We start from the raw sequence: 6,635 nt of genomic DNA on the forward strand, positions 1-6,635 counted from the left end.
TTGTTTTCAGTGGGTGTACTTTCTCGGTCATGCTTTAGTGGATGAGGTGAGTCGCTGGCCATGCGCTTACCTGTTGTCTTAAACGTAGATAGGTCCCATGTTGACGTCTGAACATCCATCTTCTGAAACCCATTGGGAGTGAGTGCATCTCATTGTAAGTACTCTGATATCCAGCATGTGTGGGTTTTTCATTGTTGTTGTTGTTCACTCAGAGTGGATCCAGCTTAACTGTTGTGTGGGAACACGGTGGCACGTTTTGGCAATGACATTCAATCACCAAAAATGTGCTCTACATCTCCTACGGATTTCTAGGCCTGATATCCAACAGAAAGCATAGACGTCTCAGGTTCTTTGTTACTCTAAGGTAAAACCATCTAGGCTGATTTTCCCCCTTGCAGTTATGTTATCATTCATTCTTATAACATTGTATGTTACTATAAAATATATTTGCATAATATGCATACATATGTATATTTACCAAGGTTTTGTTTCTTATGCTTGCTATCATGGCAGCATGCAATGTCATATTTTCCATTATGTGATGTAACTACTTTCTGTTATCTAGAAATTAAGATTGAAGCTAAAACACCTCTACTGTTCGCTTTCAGAAACTAAGAAACATCCTCATGCCTTTATTTCTGTATCTGACATGTCTCATAAGCACATCCAACTACTCCTAGGCTGACTAGGATTCTGCAGGAACACTACCAGTACACACCACACATCACCCAATGACCCATGACCGTTCTCTGAGGCAAAAGAGGGCAACCTGACAATTAACACAGTCACTTTTGGTTCCTTCTAATCCACAGCCTCATCAGTATTTGGACTTTTTAAAGCTCGTAGAAACAAGACAAGGTGCACCGGTTTCATAGAAGCAACCTTAACTTACTATTTAGATGAGATCTTTCTAAAGAAAAAAAGATGATATATTTTTTGTAAACAATATTTCTATCACAGGCATCCATAAACTGAAATGACTACAGTTGTGCAAACAGGTGTCACAGTGAAGTTCAGCATTTGGAAGACAAAACAAAAAAGCAAAACATGCAGGAAAGAACTGCTAAATTAATACTTTATCCCCAAATGCCACATACACCTCACCCTCTCTGTTCTGTCCAAAATGAATGACCAGAGTCTGGTCCAGAGCTCAAATGACTGGTGTCAACTTTTTCCAAATAGGTAGAGGCACTGCCCTCCCTGAGGATGGGTGTGGTGTGGATTGTCACCATGAGTGGACCACGACTTGATTTTTCTTTGGTGGCCATAGCAACCTTTAATTTGTGGGAGTCCGTGACAGTTCACAACCCACCATCAGAGAAAAACATGATCCACAAAATCTCATGCTAGAGTCAATTACCAATTTTTATACCCGTTTCCCTCCTTCATTCCTTTCTTCAGCATCTTCTCCCAACTGCTGCTGTCTGGTTTTATTTTTGTCGGGAGATGAGCCAGTGATATCTTGGTCTTTGGCTTCTCTCTGGCCTTTTTTTTTTCCATGGGTAACAATGGGGGAATCCTAAAAGTTCAACAGATTGGGGTAAACCTTGTAAGTGGCCTTATCATTGTTAACATGTAAAAGAAAAAAACACACAAAACAAAACATTTGAAAAGACCTTATCCCCTTCAATACTTCAGGTATCTTTTTTGTGTATCCAGTAATTAAAGATGTGAGCGACACATGAGGAAGAGGGACCCCAAAATGCAAACGAACCTGGACAAAAGCAGTTGATGATTGATTTTAAGTGTATAATTTATACTATTCAGAACTGTGACATTAATTCTTTCTGGGAGAAAAGATATTCAAACATTTTTTTGATGCACAGTTGAGGTACCCAAATATCAAAGGCAGAGACCCCATGGGGTTCAAAAGAGCAGCAGTCTACTTCCCAAGGTTTTCTGGATTTAAATTTGCATGGTATAGTCATAATAGCTTTTGAGCTTTTTATATGCATTTGGCACCAAGACTGGGATCCACAACTTTGTAGACACTGCGATGAAGTTAACATAATAGCTATACTATAAATAGTGTTTGTAACTACACACACATACACACACATACATACATATATTCTGTAAAAAAACAACAACAACAAAACACAACTTTTTAAGATCCTTGGGTATGTGTTTGCTTTATCCATTTCAGAAGGAAATTACTTTTCTTCTAATGAAATTATTTTATAGCTTCTCCATTTTTAAAAGTTGTGAGAAATATTGAGAAGAGAATTCTGGCTGTGTTAACACAAAAGAGTTGAATCTGATTCTTGGTTCTGTTAAAAATGACCTCTCATTACTCCACAGTAGGTATTGGAGCCAGCGAGTGACAGTGTTAAGGAGTTCTGAACCCGGATCTCTGACATTAAAGTGAGGTGGCTGTTGCCCACACCCAGACCTCTTGAGTAAGGAGAGAAAAGTTTAATTTGGAAACAAATGAAATTTCTTTCTCAACAACTGAAAGGAATAAACTGTTAATTTTCTCAGTAGTCCTGTCTCCAAAATGCTTCACAGGGGGCTCAAAATGTACAGAGGAATCTTATGATGACAGTTTGCTATTTCCCATATTCAAACGTTCTAGAGACAATTCAAGAGCCCTCCTACATAAACCCCTCCAGAGAAAGACTGATCAGACTTGAGTCATCTTCAGAACAAGTGTCATTCCTCTTCACCGACCCCAGGACTGTCGAGGGGTTTCACTGTCTATACCATGACACACTCATTTCCCCCTTGAATCTCAAATGAACTAGAAAGTATGTCATGATAATATTCCCATCAGGTTTTAAAGTGACATGTCCATCTGCAGTATCGTGTGTTTCCAATGCCAGCACTGGAACTTTGACATCTTCTGTCACTCCCATCCAAGGCACTTCTCTCCTGTCCAAACATGGAACTGACATTTCCACCAAGGAGCTCATCTCAGAGGGGATGCCAAACAAGTTGGGGACAGATTTTAAGGGGACAGGCACATGGCAGTGGTAGGTGTTCATGTTCAGCATCGAGTAGGTAAACCATTGGTGTTTGTCCCATAAGGGTATGTTCTAAAAAGAGATGTTTCCAACTTTAAGTCTCCTGGCTTGAAAGTGTAAACCATTCCATCATTCTTAATTTAACTCTCCACCTGAAACCAGTTCCTATTTCTGGCCATTTTATGAAAGCCAAATTAAAAAAAAAATTGGTGAAATCTTTGTTACTCTTGAATCTAAGTTGGCTCTCATCGTAGTGTGAGACCTCCATGAGAGTAACATTGAATTTGGGGCAAGGAGTTGCCCAGGTGGAATAAATTTTCCCAGGACACTAGCTAGTGTGCCTTGGATTGATTACCTCTTCTACTGCATTGAAAGGTGCCATGCTTTCCTGAATTACTAAATTCCCAACACCTGGGTAAACAGTGGCCTCCCAGAGAGTGGCTCAGGTACCACGCCTCTCCCTGGGGACAGCCCCATGAACATGTTTTGTCATTCTTGTCTCATTTTTCTACTTCACAAGTCAGTGAGTGTGTTCAAGGTAAGTACAGAATTATTCTAGTAGGAATAGATGATTGCTGTCATGATCAATTCCCATGTTGATTTCATTTCATTGTAAAGATAAATTTAAACCCGGTTTTGCTTAAGCACATTGATGTAATTTTTGGTATTATTTGACATGAAAAAAACAGCAAAATTGAGTGATAGATACAATATGAAACTTGTTGATGAATGAATTCAAATTTATTAAAAAAGGACTAACTGACTTAAATGTGAAGACTGATTTTTTTTTTCTTCCTTGGCTATCTCTTATTGAAATGGTATGGCTATTTAATCCTGGTCATTCTCAGTTGTATATATGCATTTGGGTTATGCTAGAAGTAAAAGGAATTGAGCCTAAAATTGATTGCATAAGAGACCAATTGAACTTTGACTCAAAATTTTAAAAAAGGTTGCATTTTAGTTTAAATTTCAAAGGACAGATAGACACACCCAGAAATATCTAACTTTCTGCAGGTGAATCTTTTGAGAAAAATGAAATTTAAATTAAAGGCCTGGGAACAAGTCCATCAATAACCTCTGGCCAAGGTGGCATTGATCGTTATCTTTAGTTCCTTCATTTACTTTCCAGGAAGAAAGCAAAAGGCAATGTCTTGGATGGATGAATGAATGAATGAATGAATGAATAAATTCAGATTTTTGGGCACCTCAAACCAGACAAACTTAAGAAATATATCTCTAGGCTCCCAGAGAAATTGTTGACTCATCTTCAAACATGTCAAGAGGAAAGTTCAAAAAGGTTGAAAGTCTCACAAAATGCACTCAGCCAGTTGGAGTTTAATACCAGGTTTACCTTCAAATTTGTATACTTGAAACAAAATTATGGAACTCCTTCAGTAATTTATTACAGATTTGATTTTCATTATTTTTGTGTTTCATTATATGAAGAAGCCTTTTGCATTCATGGTCTTCTTTGGGACCCCGACTTGGACCTATCTCAGACTATTCCTTTGTCTGTGATTAGACTCTTCCTTTGACTGTGGCTAGACTATTCCTTTGTCTATGGCTAGAACATAACCACATGGACACTTCTCATCCATGACAATGTTAAATGACCAATAACTGCAGAAGAAAGGATTTCAAATGCTGACTGAATTTCTTCAAGCTTCTTCTAAAAAACATCCTTCTTTTGGTCCATGGAGGAGGCCTCCCTGAATATGGAGTCCAGTTATACCCAGATTTCTTACTTCCCTGGCCCATGGCTGACATGGCCCACATTCACCTTTGGCAGTTTTATAATTCTTGCTCTAACTTCCTTTTTACTAACTTCTAATGGGTAGAGACTGTCAACACTCCTTGGAATAGGAACATGTTTCTTCAGAAAAGACTGACTCTTTGAAACCTATGATACATTCTTGAGGTAGGACCATTTAGCCTCATGTAGGACTAAATCAGCAGCAGTGCTTGATTGAGGTACTGCTTGTATTGAAGGGACACACTTCCCATGACCCTTGCCTCTTAGATAAGCATGGTCCAATTAGAATCAACACAGAAGCAATGCAGAGGATACAGGTATATAAAATGCAAGAGACTGAGACTGGGGCATGGCTCAGTAGTAGGTCCAGTGCATGCACAAGACCCTGGGTTCAATCCTGAGCAATAATAATAATAATAATAATAATAATAACAATAATTCACTGCAATGGAAGACTACAGCATGGTGGGTATAAGTGTGTGCATCTTAAAACAAACAGGGATTTAGGTGGTAGCCCTGAGTCATTTTTATTTATTTATTTTTCTTTCTAATGTACAATAATAGTAGCACATATTGTGGGATACAGTGTGATTTCAGTACATGTATAAAATATGTACAAACCAAATCAGGGCAGTTATCATTTTTCATTCCCTTATTACTTCTTTATGTTTGGAGCCTTTAAAGTTCTTCATTGTTACCCTTCTATGCTGTAGAACATTAGAACTTATTCCTTTAATCTAACTGTATTTTTGTATCTGTTTTGGTCTACTTTGAGACCAACTTTTTTCAGCTTCCACACATGTGGGTCTACTTCCCCTTCTGAAAGAGAACATACAATCTTTGTCTTTCTGTGTCCGGTTTATCTCACTTAACAGAGTGTCCTCTAGTTTCATCCTTTCTTCCACAAAATTTATTATTTTTATGGCTCAATAATATGCCACTGTGTATATACACCATTTTCTTCGTACATTCAGAAACTGATGGGCACGTAGGTTGATTCCATATCATGGTTAATGTGAAAAGTGCTGCAATCAACATGACTGTCACTTTTAGATAAAAAAAAAAAAAAAAACCCTGTTTCTTTTTCTCATTTTATACCTCCCACCTTGTCGGCTGTAGCTATACTTTTACAATGTCAAGGTTGAAGATATTTACACTCTGCCTGCAATCATAGAAATATGTGTCTGCCATTAATAGTATGTTTACAGATTGAGTCTGAAAGTTGAAAATGAACGACCCAAATTTTTGAGATATACTTTGCATATTGTTTTATTTTGATTGTAATCATTCAGTCATAGTTACAAAAAGAATGGGTTTCACTGTGGCATGTCTGTATATGCATCTATTGTGTTTTTATCAGATGCACTCTGCTTACTACCCTATCTTGTCCTCTCTTTTTCCCACTCTCCCCTCGGTTCCCTTCCTTTTCCACTTTTTATTGTTATTATTATCTAGTTTTTATGTATGGGAGAAAACATGTAACATGTTTCTGGGTCTGGCTATTTTCTCTTAACATGCTGTTCAGTGCCATCCATTTTCTTGCAAATGACTTGATCTCATTCTTCTTTATAGCTGGATAAAATTCTACAGTGTATAAATACCATGTGTTTTCAATCCATTCATCTGTTACCAGGTACCTAGGCTGATTCCATATCTTAGTTATTGTGAAAAATGCTTCAGCATATGTAAATATGGGTATGCTGGTGTCTTTTTTATGCTGACTTCATTTTCTTCATTTATATGCCCAGGAGTGATATAGGATGAATATCCAATGGTAGATCTTTGCTAGAATTTTCAGGAATCTCTAAATTGTTTTACATAGTGACTGTGCTAAATTATATTCACACCAGTGATATATAAGGGTTTCTTTGCCTCCAAATCCTCTCCAGTATGTGAGTTTTTAATTTTTTATCTCTATT

This window comes from Urocitellus parryii, chromosome 6, assembly GCF_045843805.1.
Source record: "Urocitellus parryii isolate mUroPar1 chromosome 6, mUroPar1.hap1, whole genome shotgun sequence".
Lineage (NCBI taxonomy): Eukaryota > Metazoa > Chordata > Mammalia > Rodentia > Sciuridae > Urocitellus > Urocitellus parryii.